The following is a 17,761-nucleotide window of genomic DNA, read 5'->3' on the forward strand; positions in this document are numbered from 1 at the left end:
CCAGATAGTAGAAAAAACAGACGATGAGATAGACAAATTAAAAAGTTTAAGAATGGGTTTACAAATAGTTCGGGCGCAAAACTTAAGAACACACCCAGGGAGTCCATCTGGCCCCGGAGAATAGGTTGGCGTTATAGTTTCTAAATCACTTAAGAGAGAACTCTCGGTGATTACAGGAGAAAAAATACAATTTGCCCTGTTTAAGTGATTAGGGTAGCTAGAATTAGACCATGAAACAGAACTATAAGTAGATTGGAAGAATTCAGCAAATAAATCTGCAATTTCGGGATCCGTAGATGCCTCAATAGAGTTTAATCGTACGGATGATGGCAATGCTGAAGACTTTCGCTTAGCATTGACAAAGTTATAAAATTGCCTCGGATCCTTTGAAAATTCAAATTTACATCGGTTAAAATACATGGAATAGCAATGACTGTTAAGTACATTAAAATTAGTACGAGCCACCACATATCTTGAAAAATCGGATGGCCTACCCGACTTTTTGTACTTTTTATAGAAGTTTGTTTTTAGGTTTCTAAGTCTTTGCAACTGATTGGTAAACCAAGGTGTCCTGTCTAACTTAGGAGGAAAACTGTCAGGAACACATTCACAGAAAAAAGAGTTTAGGACACTATAAAATAGTTCCGTAGCACTTTCAATATCCAAGCAATTATATAAATTTGTCCAGTTATATTGTGAAATCAAGTTGTTGAGTTTACTAAAGTCACATTTACGAAAGAATCTACATTTATTTGGAGAAAGTGAAGGAGAGAGGGTATCAACGCCGGGAAGACAAATTGTAAGTTCTAATGTGGGATGACACTGGTCTTCAGGCACAACTAGTGGGTCAATTCTAGATACAGTGACTTCAGACGGATCTAAAACAAATACAAGATCTAATTGTCTGTTTAGTGAATTACGTATAAAGCTAACTTGCTGTAATGATAATTCTAACAGACCGTCAACGAAGTCATGGTCAGATAAAGGGGTAGAGACAAGTGAGTCAGTGGAAAGGGACCAAGAAATGTCAGGGAGATTGAAATCACCCAAAACTATTAAAAGATCCCTTTCGGGAAGATGAGATAAAACCGTTTTTATTGCAGACAAATGTTGCTCATAAATTGTTAAGTCGGATCCAGGTGGAATATAAGAACAAGTTACATAAATAGAAAAAGATTTCAAAGAAACTTTAACACCAACGAATTCTATGTCATTGGAATTAGGAAAGTATATTCTCTCCGATGATAAAGTAGAGGTAACGGCAACCAGCACCCCACCCCCCCTACGAGGAGAGCGATCAGTTCTATACGTATTAAAATTTTTGGACAGAACTTCGGAGTCTGATATCTCCGGTTTCAGCCAAGTCTCAGCAAAGGCCAGAATGTCTTCAGAAAAGGCAGAGGAGTCAGCATAAAGCTTAGGTAGCTTCATATTGAGTCCCCTAACATTTTGATAGGCCAAAAATAAACTGCTCAGCTTTTTGGCGCAGGTACAGTCTTGGAAGGCCTATTATTAGTTCTCCGTCTGTTTGGAACAAATTCTTTAATGACCAATTCATCATTAAGCCAAAAACTTTTAGAATTTAGTACATTAAATACGAAGGGCAAAAAGAATAAATTTTTTTTGTACCGACTCAATACGGTCAATATGCACTTGATATTGCGGACTCCAAACCGAAGAACTATATTCCAAAATAGGACGGACAAGGGAGTAAATAATAATTTGGTTGTATAAGGGTCATCAAATTCTTTTGACCAACGCTTTATAAACCCAAGAACACTCATGGCCTTGCTGACAGTGGACATTATGTGGCAGTCAAATTTAAGTTTTGGGTCCAGAAGAACGCCTAAGTCATTAACTGAATATATACGGTCGAGTGGCGTATTTTGAAGAGAGTAACTAACAAAAGTAGGAGTACCTCTATAAAAGGTCATAACGTTGCATTTAAGGCAGTTCAAATTTAAAAGGTTGTACTAACACCATCCCTGAAAACAATCAATATCTGACTGTAAGTTGAAGCCCGACGCTAAATCAATATATGATAAACAAAGCTTAACATCATCCGCATACATTAGTACACGAGAATGTGCTATGATAGAGGACAGATCGTTAATGAACAAAGTAAACAGCAAAGGGCCCAAATGACTACCCCGAGGCACTCCAGATGTCACGTAGATCAATTTTGAAGCAGCATTCTTGAATATAACCCTCAGAGTCCTACCATTCAAATAACTTGAAATCCAAGTTAGTAGATTACATGGAAACCCAAGCTGATTTAATTTGAATAAGAGAAGAGAGTGGTTGACAGAGTCAAAGGCCTTACTAAAATCTGTATATATAACGTAAGTCTGCATTTTTTTAATGAATCCATTTATAACAATAATTGACAATTCAAGAAGGTTGCTGGTGGTCGATCTTCGCCTAACAAAACCATGCTGACACGGTGATATTAGCGAGGAACATAGATGTTGCGAATGAGAAGTAATAATACGTTCAAATGCTTTAGAAATTGCCAACAATTTAGAAATACCTCTATAATTCTGGGTATCCGCCTTCGCACCCTTTTTGTGAAGTGGAATGATAAAACAGTCCTTCCAGATAGTATGAAAAACTGATGATGAAATAAACAAATTAAAAAGTTTAAGAATCGGTTTAAATAGGGTTGATGCCCAAAACTTAAGCACACACCCAGGGAGTCCATCTGGACCGGGAGAATAAGTTGGCGTTGTTGTTGCTAAATCTCTGAAGAGAGAACTTTCCGAAATTATAGGGGTAAAAATACAATTTGCCCTATTTGAGGGATTAGGGTAGTTAGAATTTGACCAAGAAGCCGAAATATAAGTTGTTCGGAAAAATTCGTCAAATATATCAGCCATTTTAGAATCCGTCGATGCCTCCATTGAGTTAAAACGTACCGCTGAAGGCCATGCCGAAGACTTATGCTTTGCATTAACAAAGTTATAAAACTGCTTCAGATCATTTAAAAATTCAAAATTTACATCGACTTAAATACATAGAATAGCACTGACTATTGAGAACATTTAAATCCGATCGAACCACCACATAATTCGAAAAATCTAATGGCTTACCGGATTTTGTATACTTTTTCTAAGTGTTTGATTTAAGGTTTTTAAACCAAGGAGGCCCGTTTAGCTTTGAAGGAAGCCTATCAAAAACGCAATCATTAAGTAATAACACTCTATAGAATAGTTCAGTGGCACTTTCAACATCCATACAATTGTACAAGTCTGTCCAATTAGTCACATTTGCGAAAACATCACATTTTAGTTGGAGAAACTAAAGAAGAGAGGGTATCAACGCATGGGAGGCAGATTGTCAATTCCATTGTTGGATGGTATCGGTCTTCAGGTACAAAAAGAGCGTCAATTCCGTGACTTCAGACGGGTCTGAAACAAACACAAGATCTAATTGTCTATTTAATGAATTCCGTATAAAGCTTATTTGCTGTAACGATAATTCTAAAACACCATCTACAAAATCATGGACGGATAAGTGTATAGCGACAAGTGAGTCAGTAGAAGGAGACCAAGTAATTTCAGGGAGATTAAAGTCACCCAAAACAATCAAAAGGTCTCTGTTAGAAAGAAGGGATAGAAACGATTTTATCGCAGACAGGTGGTGCTCATAAATTATTAAATCAGAGCCAGGTGGAATATAGGAACATGTAACAAATATAGAGAATGATTGCAAGGAAACTTTCACACTAACAAATTCAATTTCATTAGGAGTATCAGAGTGAACTCTCTCGGATGTTAGGCTAGTGCTAACGGCAATCAGCACACCGCCTCCCCTACGTGAGGAGCGATGGGTTCGGTCCTATACACCTTAAAATTGTTTGACAGAACTTCAGATTCAGATATCTCTGGTTTCAGCCAAGTTTTCATAAAAGCCAAAATATCTGCAGTAAATGCAGAGGAGTCAGCATAAAGCTTGGATAGCTTCATATTTAGTCCACTAAAATTTTGAAAAGCCAAAAAAAAACTTTTTATTTTTTTGGCGCAGTGGAAGGCCTGTTATTTGTTCTCGGTTTATTGGGAACAAATTCTTTTATTACCATATCATCAATAAGCCAAGCTTTCAGAAAGTAGTACCTTAAAAACATCAGGCTTAGCAAATATTTTTAAAGACGATATACTACGAGCGTATGAAAATCGAAATGGTTCAACTGAAATATTCTCGGATGGGAATTTTTCACGTATAAATTCCAAAACATCCTCAGATGTGGTATCTGTGTTGAACCTAGAAACAAATAATTGCTTCCTATGAGGAACAACTGACAGTTTCTTACGTCCCCCAGCAGCAGATTGAACCTCACTAAGCTGAGAGCCAGAAACGGTAACGAGCGGTCAATCTATTTGCGGTTTTAAAAGGTGGGCCTGTAGAGCCCAGCGGCTACCGGCAAAGTCCCAAAACAGCAACTGACCGAAACCTCGAGTACCAGAGAACCACACTACTAGCCAGGAGGGGCGAGCAGTCGACCGGTTGAGGCATTCAAGAGGCGTTGTCCTGGAGAAGCCCAACAATTAAGCAAGTCTCAGAAGATAGTCTAAGACCTCAAGAGCCACATTCAACCTCGCAGCAAGCACGATAAGGAACAGAGAAGGGGTCTTCCGCATCAGTGGACATCACCGGGAGCCAAGTCACGACCGCCGTAAAGAACTCATTGAGTAACGCAGGAACGTCACTGACGACAAGCAATAGGTTGAGGACAGGGTAGAACGTTCGTCTGTACTAGGCGTAAAGGGAAGTGAACTTCCTGGCGTTAGCTTTGACTGCCAGCGCGAACTGAGCGACATTCTGATGGGACCGTCCGGGACAGAGGAAGGGACAGGTTGTCCTTGAGAGCGAGACTCCTGTTCACCCTAGTCCGCACGGCCGATATCTCCGCGAGTCCAAGACGAGACAAGCGGTCTCGATTCAATGCGTCGGAGAGCGAGCAGCGGCGAGGGACACCAGGAGCATCTCGAGGTACAGTACGAAGCAAGGAGTCAGCGGTCACCAAGTCAACGCGTCGACGAGTCCAGGACGACTATCATCAGCAGCCGTTAGAGTCAGCGCGTGGCGACACCGAGACCAACCGAGCCACCCACCTGCTGTAATAAGTGTTGGGGCGGGGTGGCTTGATCGCTGTAAATAGCTAAAATCCCAAGAACGAAGGGTACGAAAAACACGGGGGTACTTTAGGGCTTTGACTTTGAAACTAGAACTGCTTAAGCCTAACTTAACTTAAGCGAACCAGAGCGGAGACTTAGAGGAGAGATGGAGAGGGGTAGCAGAGGGCAGTGCGAGCGCGCGAGATGTAGTCATCTAGAGAAAACTGCCACCCGACACTGCCTCCAGAAATTAAACGCCCTTTTGGCGTGAACAATAAGTTAACCAAAAAAAGTCCACCGTAAACCTTTGAATTCTGTGCTTTCTAACGTTATATAAATTTGGTAGGTCGAACACATAATCTATTAAGCCAGCAACACGAATTTCGTAGCGAGCAGACCAACAAAATCAGTTCGTTACATCTGTCGCTATTGTCGAGTACCTCGACTATCATATACCCGTTACTCAGATAATATATATGATGGACGTTGATGCACTACGAGCAGTACAAACAAGTCTAACGTGATTGTCCACAGTGAAAACAAGGGAGAACGCTATTGTCGAGTACCTCGACTATCAGATACCCGTTACTCAGATAATATATATGATGGACGTTGATGCACTACGAGCAGTACAAACAAGTGGCCCAACGACACCAAGCACGTGCTTGTTACGCGCGGGGCCCTTTTATCAATTTGGGCAAAACATACGAGTTCGCGAGGAAGATACAAAAAACAAATAGAGACGGGACATAAATGAAAATAAAGGAAGCATCTAAGAATGAAGAAAATGAGTTAAAATATTAGTTTTTAATACCGGGACAGAAGTTGAAGTGCAAATTAAATGATAAAGGTTGTTATAATTATTACATAGAACGCGAAAGGGCTCGTGCAGACAAAAATTAGATGTACATCTTGGCAAATTTAGGGGAAAATAATTTCGTGTTAGTCTAACAGGAACATTGAAAGTTAGGCGGTTTACAAGTTCTATAGAATCAATATCACCTCTTATAAGATTTTGCATAAAAATAGTACCAAGCATTGTTCTACGATTTGCAAGGGTAGGTAAATTAAGCAATAGTAATCTACTCTGATAGGAAGGTAGCCTTATGTTTTGATCCCAGTTCAAACTACGAAGGGCAAAAAGAAGAAATTTTTTTTGTACCGACTCAATACGGTCAATATGCACTTGGTATTGTGGACTCCAAACCGAAGAACAATATTCCAAAATAGGACGGACAAGGGAGGTAAATAATAATTTGGTTGTATAAGGGTCATCAAATTCTTTTGACCAACGCTTTATAAACCCAAGAACACTCATGGCCTTGCTGACAGTGGACATTATGTGGCAGTCAAATTTAAGTTTTGGGTCCAGAAGAACGCCTAAGTCATTAACTGAATTTATACGGTCGAGTGGCGTATTTTGAAGAGAGTAACTAACAAAAGTAGGAGTACCCCTATGAAAAGTCATAACGTTGCATTTAAGGCAGTTAAAATTTAAAAGGTTATACTCACACCATCCCTGAAAACAATCAATATCTGACTGTAAGTTGAAACCCGACGCTATATCATTATGTGATAAACAAAGCTTAACATCATCAGCATACATTAGTACACGAGAGTGTGTTATGATAGAGGGAAGATCGTTAATAAACAAAGTAAACAGCAAAGGGCCCAAATGACTACCCTGAGGCACTCCAGATGTCACATAGATCAGTTTTGAGGCAGCGTTCTTGAATATAACCCTCTGAGTCCTACCATTCAAATAACTTGAAATCCAAGTTAATAGATTACATGAACACCCAAGCTGATATAATTTGAATAAGAGAAGAGAGTGGTTGACAGAGTCAAAGGCCTTACTAAAATCAGTGTATATAACGTCAGTCTGCATTTTATTCTTAAATCCATTTATTACAATAGATGACAATTCCAGAAGGTTGGTGGTGGTCGATCTTCGCTTAACAAAACCATGCTGACACGGTGATATTAGCGAGGAACATAAATGTTGCAAATGAGAAGTAATAATACGTTCAAATGCTTTAGAAATTGCCAACAATTTAGAAATACCTCTATAATTCTGGGTATCCGCCTTCGCACCCTTTTTGTGAAGTGGAATGATAAAACAGTCCTTCCAGATAGTATGAAAAACTGATGATGAAATAAACAAATTAAAAAGTTTAAGAATCGGTTTAAATAGGGTTGATGCCCAAAACTTAAGCACACACCCAGGGAGTCCATCTGGACCGGGAGAATAAGTTGGCGTTGTTGTTGCTAAATCTCTGAAGAGAGAACTTTCCGAAATTATAGGGGTAAAAATACAATTTGCCCTATTTGAGGGATTAGGGTAGTTAGAATTTGACCAAGAAGCCGAAATATAAGTTGTTCGGAAAAATTCGTCAAATATATCAGCCATTTTAGAATCCGTCGATGCCTCCATTGAGTTAAAACGTACCGCTGAAGGCCATGCCGAAGACTTATGCTTTGCATTAACAAAGTTATAAAACTGCTTCAGATCATTTAAAAATTCAAAATTTACATCGACTTAAATACATAGAATAGCACTGACTATTGAGAACATTTAAATCCGATCGAACCACCACATAATTCGAAAAATCTAATGGCTTACCGGATTTTGTATACTTTTTCTAAGTGTTTGATTTAAGGTTTTTAAACCAAGGAGGCCCGTTTAGCTTTGAAGGAAGCCTATCAAAAACGCAATCATTAAGTAATAACACTCTATAGAATAGTTCAGTGGCACTTTCAACATCCATACAATTGTACAAGTCTGTCCAATTAGTCACATTTGCGAAAACATCACATTTTAGTTGGAGAAACTAAAGAAGAGAGGGTATCAACGCATGGGAGGCAGATTGTCAATTCCATTGTTGGATGGTATCGGTCTTCAGGTACAAAAAGAGCGTCAATTCCGTGACTTCAGACGGGTCTGAAACAAACACAAGATCTAATTGTCTATTTAATGAATTCCGTATAAAGCTTATTTGCTGTAACGATAATTCTAAAACACCATCTACAAAATCATGGACGGATAAGTGTATAGCGACAAGTGAGTCAGTAGAAGGAGACCAAGTAATTTCAGGGAGATTAAAGTCACCCAAAACAATCAAAAGGTCTCTGTTAGAAAGAAGGGATAGAAACGATTTTATCGCAGACAGGTGGTGCTCATAAATTATTAAATCAGAGCCAGGTGGAATATAGGAACATGTAACAAATATAGAGAATGATTGCAAGGAAACTTTCACACTAACAAATTCAATTTCATTAGGAGTATCAGAGTGAACTCTCTCGGATGTTAGGCTAGTGCTAACGGCAATCAGCACACCGCCTCCCCTACGTGAGGAGCGATCGGTCCTATAGGCATTAAAATTGTTTGACAGAACTTCATTCTCAGATATCTCTGGTTTCAGCCAAGTTTCCGTAAAAGCCAAAATATCAGCAGTAAATGCAGAGGAGTCAGCATAATGCTTGGGTAGCTTCATATTTAGTCCCCTAACATTTTGATAAGCCAAAAATAAACTTTTTAGTTTTTTGGCGCAGTGGAAGGTCTGTTATTTGTTCTCGGTTTATTGGGAACAAATTCTTTTATTACTAAATCATCATTAAGCCAAAAGCTTTTAGAAAGTAGTACCTTAAACACATCAGGCGGAGCAAATATTTTAAACGACGATATACTACGAGCATATGAAAATCTAAATTGTTCCACTGAAATATTCTCGGATGGGAATTTTTCACGAATAAATTCCAAAACATCCTCAGATGTGGTATCTGGGGTGAATCTCGAAACAAATAATTGTTTTCTATGTGGAACAACTGATAATTTCTTACGTCCCCCAGCAGCAGATTGCACCTCACTAAGCTGAGAGCCAGAAACGGTAACTTCTGTACCTATAGGTACGGTCGGCACCGTAGCCGGCACTGAAGGTTTTTTTACCACCCGACTTCGAGAAGCAGTGACTTCACCTAAAACAGCTGTATCCATAGGCGCAGTAGGTTCACTTACCACAGTGTCAACAGGGACTGCTGCAGCCACCAAGTTCGGATTTGGGGTGGATACCGTGACCGTATTAACTGCCGCTAAGCTGGTTTTTTTACGTTTAGGCGACTCAGTTAGTAATTTTTTATTATTAAATTGGGCACAAACGGAATTAAACCCCTCATTTAGCTGTTTAAAAGCACCAGAGAGATTCAAAAGGCTGTCTTGAGTTTGCTTCATAAAGCCGCTCATCTCAACAACCAATTCCTTGCAGGATCCACATGACCACATGAGTCCAGAATTCTGATCAATGAAGTCTTTGACTCTACCAGTAAATCCTGCGCATTAAACGTGCATTATCGACTCGCAGAGCCAGCAGAAAATAAAAGGGTCTTTAGTTGAAGACGAAAGAGTACAATTTTTCTTAGAGCAGACAAGAGCCATTTTAAGGAAATTAAATAAAATAAAATAATATATGAAAAATACCTCGAGTAAATTTGGCACTGGGATCAAATTCCAAAACCACAAAGGCACAAAACACGAAAAAAAATAAGTGCGCGAGATCACGTAATAATTTAAACGTAAGAGAGCACGAGAGAAAAAATCTTCTATCGATTGAGCGTTGCTTGTGGGACACTGACAACTATACGCAGGAACAGTTACAATGTAAAGCAAGCAAGAGAGAGAGAGAGAGAGAGACAAGAGAATAGCACACCAAAAGTCTACCAGAAATTTGGCAGGTTCAGAGAGAGTTTAAGTTACAGTTGTAATATAGAGCGGGAGAGAGAGTGAGAATCGAAGAGTTTTAGCAAGTTTAGTGAGTATAAGAATTACACTAACAAAGCTAGTAGATTAAACAAATCTAATATAAATGTTTAAATAACTATAATCACTGGGAGATCTAGTAAAAAACACTAAACACACTAACCCAGCGGTTAGACTAAGCTTTGTTAATAAACAAACACAAAACACTCGCAAAAAATCACAGAATAGACAAAAATTCAGAGCACAAGAGTAAACACAACCGTTCACAAGCGACGCTAAATCGTATCGGGACCAAAGGGTATTGACGAGACCAATACATTTCAGTTAAAATCTTTATCTAGCATGAAAATTGTGGGCGTCACAGGCTTGGGCGGCTTGTGGGCGTTAAAGGGGGCGTGGCAAACTTTTTTTGGGTCAATCGATAGGTATTGATGAAAACAATACATTTCAGTTAAAATTTTTATTCTAGCATCAAAACTGTAGGAGCCACAGTTTTGGGCGGTTTGCGTGGCACTTTGCTGAAACAAACTTGCGCTGCGTAAGAAGCTCAGGAATCTGCACGCCAAATATATAAATAGCCTAGCTCCTATAGTTTCCGAGATCTTAGCGTTCATCCGGACGGACAGACAGACGGACATGGCTAGATCGACTCGGCTAGTGATCCTGATCAAGAATATATATACTTTATGGGGTCGGAAACGCTTCCTTCTGCCTGTTACATACTTTCCGACGAATCTAGTATACCCTTTTACTCTACGAGTAACGGGTATAAAAAGGAAGAACGCTATAGTCGAGTACCTTGACTATCCGATACCCGTTACTCAGCTAAATGGAGATTAGCAAGCAGCAAAGCGAGATTAAAATGCGCCACCTACCGCCGGTATACAGATTTTAGCGTTATGGGCGTTACAGAGGGCGTCGCAAATTTTTTTGGATCAATCGATAGGTATTGACTTCCTTCTGCCTGTTACATACTTTCCGACGAATCTAGTATACCCTTTTACTCTTCGAGTAACGAGTATAAAAATATTGTTCGTACCCAAAGGTACTTAACATGACCAAACCCAACAAATCAAACAGAAACCAAGTTGGGAACAGTACCAGGCGCTCAGTAGCACTCACTGCAGATGAAAATTGCTTATCAGCATGTTATATGCCAAAGGCAAAGGCAATGACAAAGGCAAATGCAAAGGCAAATGCAAAGGCATAGGCAAAGATCGCTTAGATTGAAATTTGAAAATTGTTTATTAATTCCATATGTGGCCCGGTTTCACGGGTTGAATAACTCTCCCCCTTCTAAAATGGATCGTCCCGATTCATTATGAATTTCTTTTGAACAATCTCTAAGTTTTGAAAAAAAAACATTGATCTTGGTTCGTATCCTTTTCTTTCAAAATTACTTCTTGGTTTGTATTCTCTTCTTTATAAACTTATTCTTTATTTAGATTTTCTTCTTTTAAAATTATTTCTTGGTTTGTATTGTTTTCTAGTTCTGGCCGTTGTTTTTTGGTTACAAAAATAAAATTTCTATATTTTATATAAAGTATAAATATTAAAAATGTAATTGGTTAGAAATATAAACGATTTGTGTGGACTGTATGTAATTTTTATTCTTGACGGTTTCGAAGCCTATTTGATACTGATCTGAATTTCACAAAAAGACGCCGACGTAGCAGCGTTGCCAGAAACGAAAAATGGTATATATATATATGTTTATCGATATTATATTACATAGGATAGAGATGGCATTATGCGCCTAATGATGAGAGGGTTTTAAAGACTGCAACCGTTCAGGAACATCCCGGCCCGCCCTGAAACACAGTTTCTGAACTGGGCAAAACGGCAATCTTCGTGATTGGCCTGGTCATCTCTCCTGTTGATGTCTTCAGCTTGACTGCTCGAACGAGGTTGTCCTTCCCTGGGTAGGTTTCCATAACCCGTGCGATGTGCCAAGATGCTGGTGGTGTATTGGACTCCTTAACGAGAACTACATCACCAATCGAGAGGTTGGGTGTTGAAGTGGTCCATTTCGGACGTTGTTGCAGAGTAGTCAGATACTCTTGATGCCATTTCTTCCAGAATCCTTGAAGCATAGCCTGGATGCTTTGCCAATATCCTAATCGACCCACAGGAATGTGGCTTAAGTCAGGATCTGGCACGGTTGTTAACGGTCGCCCAATTAGGAAGTGGGCGGGTGATAAGTAGTTGTCTTCGGTATCAGATGTGTAGCATAAGGGGCGTGAATTTATCACTGCGCTTATTTGAGCAAACAAGGTGCGCATCTGTTCGAAGGTGAGCGTGGAGTTGCCGTTGACTCGGCGCAGATGCAGTTTTACACAGCGAACTGCCGACTCCCATTTCCCTCCCCAATGAGGAGCTCTGGGGGGAATGAGTACCCACTGAATTCCGTCATCCGCCAAAGTGGATGTGACGATGTCCTTATGTCGTTGTGATGCAAGCAATTCTTGCATTTCGTTGAGGGATCGTTTAGCTCCAATAAAGTTGGTTCCGTTGTCGCTGTAGATTTTGCTACACTTGCCACGTAGGGATATGAAGCGCCGCAAGGCAGCCAAAAAGGTTTCTGTTGTCAGGTCTGTGACAAGTTCCAGGTGTATGGCCGAGGTGACCATGCAGACGAACAGACAAATGTAGCCCTTGCTGATACGTGGCTTCCGAACTTTGGCATCCTTCAGAAAGATTGGACCTGCATAGTCGCAACCAGTATTGACAAATGGAAGGGCTTGAGTGACACGCACGCTGGGTAAATCAGCCATTTGTTGTTGGGCGGTGTGGTGGCGCTGACGAAAGCAGGATAAACAGTCGTGTGTTATTCTGCGAATGAGATTACGTGCTCCAATTATCCAGAATCTCTGACGCACGATTACAAACAGGGAAGAAACGCCAGGGTGAAGATTTACTCGGTGCTCGTGTTCCAGGATCAGCTTCGAGATTCGGTGCGTTTTTGGTAGCAAAACTGGGTGTTTTGCCTCTCGTGACAACTGCGATTGGTGCAGTCTTCCGCCTACCCTCAGCAAATCGTTTTCGTCTATCATTGGTGCAAGTTTGACCAGCTGCGATCGGTTCCTTAGGGGTTTCTTGGCAAGGAGCAATTGATAGTCCTCGTGGAAACAATGCTGCGCGTGTTTTATACAAATGATCCTTGCTGCCTTAATCTCTTCAAATGTAAGAGCTCTTGAGGCCCTATCGCAGGACGGGTTTTGTGCGCGTTGAATGAATCGCTTCACATAGGCGAAAATGTGAACGAGCTTGAGCCAAGAAGAAACTCGTGCGATCAGCTCATCGAGTGGATGAACCTGAGTTGCAACAGCCACTGTAGCCAAACAGTTGGACTTGACTTCTCCTTGAATGCGTTTGTCTGAAAGAGATAAACCAAAATGTGAATCGCTCAACTTTACCAGGTATTGATCCTGGTCCCGTAGCCACAAAGGTCCGTTCCACCACAAATGGAAGTCGATGAGGTCTGCAGCCATCAGACCCCTGGAAGCGCAGTCAGCTGGGTTTGATTTGGAGTCTACGTGCCGCCAGGCCTTCCTAGGAAGAGTGTCAAGGATTTCCGAGGTTCTGTTTCCAACAAAAGTCTTTAGTTGGGCTGGTGCATAGGATAACCAGGACAGCACTATTGAAGAGTCGGACCAGGCAAAAACAGTTATGTTCTTGTGGCGTAATCCAGGAGAGATCGAACGAATGAGTTGGCTTAGAAGAAGTGCTGCGCAAAGCTCCAGGCGTGGCAAAGATTGTTGTTTCAGTGGCGCCACCCTTGTTTTCGCAGCCACAAGGGACACCGAGATGGATCCGTCGTCATTTGTAACTCTGCTGTACACCACAGCAGCATACGCCTTGGTTGAGGCATCCGAAAATCCGTGAAGTTCGATATTGTCTGCGTCGTTGGCAACGAAGTGTGGTAGTTGGAATTTTTGTAGAGTGTCTAGATCTTCTCTCCATTTCAGCCAGGTGTCCGCTAGTTTAGTGGGGAGCGGGTCATTCCAATCCAAGTTTAGGAGCCAAAGTTTTTGGAAAATAATCTTAAATTGGATTACAATTGGTGCTAAGAGTCCGAGAGGATCAAATATCCTGGAGACGTCAGACAAGAATTGTCTCTTTGTGCAGTCAGGATTTGCCGCTAGACCAATGTTGTACGTTAGAATGTCTTTTCCAGGATCCCAGTATAGTCCGAGAACCTTAACTGGCGACGATTGTACGTTGGTATCATCCTTTTGTATGAATGAGGTGTTGGATACCCATTTCCCGAGTTCCAGATTTGCGCACGACATCAGCTGAATTAACTCGTCTCGATTTCGACGTAGTTCATCCTCATTGTTTGATCCAGTAAGAACATCATCGACGTAAAAATCCACCAGTAGGATTTTTGAAGCATTCGGGTATTCGTCTTGATGATCCACAGCGAGTTGTTCCAGCACTCGTACCGCCAGGAATGGTGCACATGACGTTCCGTAGGTTACAGTGCACAATTGGAAATGCTTGATCGGATCGGATGGATCCTCTCTCCAAACGATCTTCTGGTAGTTTCTGTGCTTTTCGTTTACCCATATTTGGCGGAACATTTTAACGATGTCCGCTGAGAATGCGAACTTGTACATTCGAAAGCGTAGGCACACAGCAAATAGATCGCGCTGGATACTGGGCCCTGTGAAAAGAGTGTCATTTAAGGCCTTACCGTTAGCGTCGCGAAAGGATCCATCAAAGACCACTCGCAGTTTTCGGCCTAGCACTGGGTGGTGGGGAAGAAAGAAGTGATTCCCAGTAGCGATTTCCTCTGGCGGCACCTCACGCATGTGTCCCAGATTGATATACTCCCGCATAAAGTATACGTACTGTGTCCGCAGCTGCTCGTTTTGTTGTAGTCGTCGCTCCACCGATTTGAAACGTTTGAGAGCTCCATGTAGAGTTTCTCCGAATTCAGGTCTTTCCGTGTTGAATGGAAGTTCAACGATATACTTCCCGTTTTGATCGCGGCTGTGGGTGGCGAGAAAGTGCTTCTCGACCTGATCGTCTTCTGGTTCCAATTTCTTGTTGCTTTGAACGTTTTCCAGTTCCCAAAACTTCTGCAGCGTGTTGTCGATATCCATGGTTGTGGTTAGTGCAATAGCGTTGCTTGAGTTCGATGTGATGAGTGAAGTGATAACCCATCCGAATACCGAGGAAATAGCGATAAGATTACCCTTGTTGTCGTACATCTTTCGTCCTGTGAACACTGACCATACGTGTTCGCTTCCCAATAGTATATCTACTGGTGTGTTTGCGTTGAAATGTGTATCCGGCAGCTGCAGATCCTTAAATACCTCGAGTGTCGATGCGTCGATATTTTGCCGTACCAGAGATGAGGTGATTCTGCCTAGCACGTGGGCATAGACAACCAAACGATCATCGGATATGCGAGACTTGATTTGCAGCGTGCTGCATCCCCTTGTAGTGTCTGCTTTTACGGAAGAGATTCCCGTAACCAAAATGCGTGATGCCGACCGTGTCAATCCGAGAGCTTGGATGCAACGCTCAGATACATAGGACAGCTCTGACCCTGTGTCCAATAGAAGACGGCATGTTACGTGGTCACCTTTTGCGTTTCTAACATACATCATTGCAGTTGGTAATATGCTTCGTTTGAATTCCGTTTGATGTGTAGATTTTGCAGTGCCTTGTGCACATACAACCTTTTGGGTGCCCGCTCCTTGGGCCACATGACTGAGTGTCACTGAGTTTGTGTTAGACGCGCTTAAGTTTTGCTCGTCTCCCTCCGCTATCTGGGTAAGATTCCCACTAGCCTGTGGATTCGGTTGGACATGAAGAAGGGAGTGATGATTTCCTTTGCATTGCCTGCACTTGTATGTTGACTTGCACCTGTTGACCCCATGACCAGGTCGCAAGCAGTTGTAGCATAGTGATTTCTCCTTCACAAATGATCGCCTCTGCAGTCCAGACATATCCAGAAACTGCTGACAGCCATATAGAGAATGTTCCGCAGAACTGCATTTGGTGCAGCCACTACTTTCAACCGCAACCATCGATTGTGTGATCCGTTTTGGCTTTTCAGGATGTGTTGTTGTCTTGCTTCCAGTCGCAAGCTCCCTTTTGCTCAGCTCCAGTTCCTCGCAGCGAGAATCGAGAAACTTGAAGAATTCCTCCAGAGTGGGTGAATCTGTCTCCATGCTGCGCTCAATCCACCTGCGCCGTGTGTCAGCGTCAAGTTTCTCTAGGGCTAGATAGATGATCCAACAGTCGCGTCCCGTCGGATTCACCGCATCCAATCCACGAACAATTTCGTTTGCTCCGTCCGAAACCTTCCGTAGAACTGTTGCATCGATCTTTGTAGTTGTTGGCAGGCTCATAAACTGTTCCAAAAACGAGTTTACAATGTGCCGTGGACGATTGTATCTTTCCTTAAGACGTTCCCATGCAGTGTTGTAAGCCGTGTCCGTAATTGCCAAGTGTCGAACCAAGTTGGCAGCCTCATCAACGAGTAGTGTTTTTAAGTGATGGAACTTCTGGGTGTTGGACAAATGCTGTTTGTTATGAATTGTGCTTTCATATATGTCTTGAAAGGATGGCCACTCTGTGTAGTTGCCCGAGAACCGTTTGATTTGAATTTTAGGCAATTCGCTCAGATTTGAATTCGCCGTGAGTACCGAGTTCCGAGAATTCGCTAATGTGTCGTCACCACCAACATGATCATGCATGTTCGGTGTGCTCTGACTTACAGCAAGTCGCTCAAATAGTTGTTGGTTTTGTTGCAGCAAGTTTAAGATTGCACCGTTGTGTGAATGTAGCCCGTTGCTGCCACTCGCACCGCTTGTAGATGTCCCCGGTTGTAGGTCATTACTCCTTTCCTTGAGAATAGCGCTTGCCCTTAGGTATTTTGCTTCATAGACCGCATTGTCAATCTCCGGATCGACATAGCCTTCCACTTCCTCGTGAAGCGCAATGCAATCGCTAAACTGGTTGAACTCCTTCCAAACTTCGTTGAGAAGATCTATCCGTGTGGTGATCTCTGTGTGTGTAGCAATCTCCGTGTGTTCAGCCCATGCCAAGACACGTGTGATATTGGCCTTGAGTCTGGCACGGCTTTTCACTAATGATTTGAATTGTTCCATTGCAAACAATTACCCTGAGAATCAAAGCACTTCAAAACTGTCCAAGAATCCGGCTCGAAGGACCAGCAATATGGTTAGAAATATAAACGATTTGTGTGGACTGTATGTAGTTTTATTCTTGACGGTTTCGAAGCCTATTTGATACTGATCTGAATTTCACAAAAAGACGCCGACGTAGCAGCGTTGCCAGAAACGAAAAATGGTATATATATATATGTATATCGATATTATATTACATAGGATAGAGATGGCATTATGCGCCTAATGATGAGAGGTTATTAAAGACTGCAACCGTTCAGGAACAGTAATGATAAAGATTAATAATATAAAGAAAATCGATATTTTGGTTTTGTTAATCTTTATACATGGATTGATAATGTTTATATTGTCAAGAGTTAATTCCGAATTGTTTGAAGCAATATATTCTGAAATGTCATAATTTATGAATTTATGCTGAGCTATATAGATCAATATATTGTTTTTGCTGTTAATGTAGGTGTTGTTACTTATAATGATTGGGTCATTGAACAAAATTAAATATGAACCTTTTAATTGAGTGTAGTCTACTATATTTGTTCCTGTTATTAAAATGCACCATCCTGTAAGATTAAGATTAATGTATATTGTTTTAGAGCAGTTGGCTTTTTCGCCATTTAATAATTTTATAAAACAATTAGTTTCAAATCTTAATTTACAATACTTGTTAAACATTTCTTTCTTAAAATTAGTCATTAGGTAATATTTGTTTTTGCAATTGGCAACTTCAT

At 41.2% G+C, this 17,761-nt stretch overlaps 1 protein-coding gene across 15 annotated transcripts in view; it reads left to right on the forward strand.

Annotated features, from left to right (window-relative positions):
* Positions 1–17,761, forward strand: part of MFS17 (Major Facilitator Superfamily Transporter 17) — a 579,815-nt gene that overhangs the window by 90,381 nt on the left and 471,673 nt on the right. The window lies entirely within an intron of this gene.

Source organism: Drosophila suzukii (assembly GCF_043229965.1).
Source record: "Drosophila suzukii chromosome 2 unlocalized genomic scaffold, CBGP_Dsuzu_IsoJpt1.0 scf_2c, whole genome shotgun sequence".
Classification (NCBI taxonomy): domain Eukaryota; kingdom Metazoa; phylum Arthropoda; class Insecta; order Diptera; family Drosophilidae; genus Drosophila; species Drosophila suzukii.